The sequence below is a fragment of the Ambystoma mexicanum genome, chromosome 2p (assembly GCF_040938575.1).
Source record: "Ambystoma mexicanum isolate Mex_15411 chromosome 2p, UKY_AmexF1_1, whole genome shotgun sequence".
In the NCBI taxonomy this organism is placed as follows: domain Eukaryota; kingdom Metazoa; phylum Chordata; class Amphibia; order Caudata; family Ambystomatidae; genus Ambystoma; species Ambystoma mexicanum.
The window spans coordinates 71,508-72,550 of NC_090923.1; positions in this window are offsets into that span (position 1 = coordinate 71,508).

Below are 1,043 nucleotides of genomic sequence, written 5' to 3' on the forward strand. Positions count from 1 at the left end.
ACTTGACTGCAGCTACAAGAACATTTTTGCTCCTGGGCAATTTGCCCTGTACCACTGACTCTTGGACAGGCCTTTTGACTCTGGCTAAATCTGTATCAACTGCCTTCTCTAGATTGCTTCTCACCTAGAAATGTGTTGGTGCACCTAACTCTTATGAACACCTTTTTCTTCCCTCTTTTTAAAGTTGTGAAGTGGCATTTTGCTCGGTTTTCACCTCAGTATTATACATGCTAAAGTTCTGCCTTGCCTAACTTGTTCACAATCTTATTGGGAAGTGTTGCTAGTGTGTTTAAGAGTATATTCCTGTATAACTTGGCGTTTCCCTCCCTTTTGAGAAATTGTTAGTGCCATTTCTGCTTGGATTTCACTGTGCCGTTTTGCTCAGTTTTCACTCTTGCTCAAACTTGTCTACAATTTAATAGGGAGTTGTGTATACTTTTCTTGACTGGTTTAACTTGCTTTTATAATAGTGATTTGTGTGTGAACATCAGAGTGTGTAAAATAAATATATATATTCTTTTTGATACAAAGCTTTGGTCAGTGTTTCCTTGTTCCATAGTATTGTAGTCCTATTGTGTAAACCCTGAATACTGCTCATATCTCCCTCTTGAGATAAGTGACTGCTTAGCCACAGCTACCAACTAAATCTTTGTGGTACAGACTGATACCAAAGGGGATTTATTGCATATACCTGTAGTCCTAATCTTCTGTAGTGCTCCCTAAGGGAACTGCACAGGATTCTGCCCAACAAAGACGACAGGCCAGTTTGTCAGAAGATGAACACGAAGTCCTCCATTTCCTCTCAGCCGCCCTACACTTACGTTTATGTTTAGCTAGGTGACTCCCTCCCCCTAACCTTCTTCAGGTGTCTCTAGGTATTTTGCATTGCCAGGAAGAATGACTCCCGCCCCCTGGACTTTCTCAGGCTTTACAATACATTTCTTAATGCCAGGAGGAATAACTCTCTTCCCCTGGCATTTGACAAGCTTTCCAATGCAGTTCGCAATGCCAGGGAAAGTGACTTCCTTCCCCTGGCCTTTTTC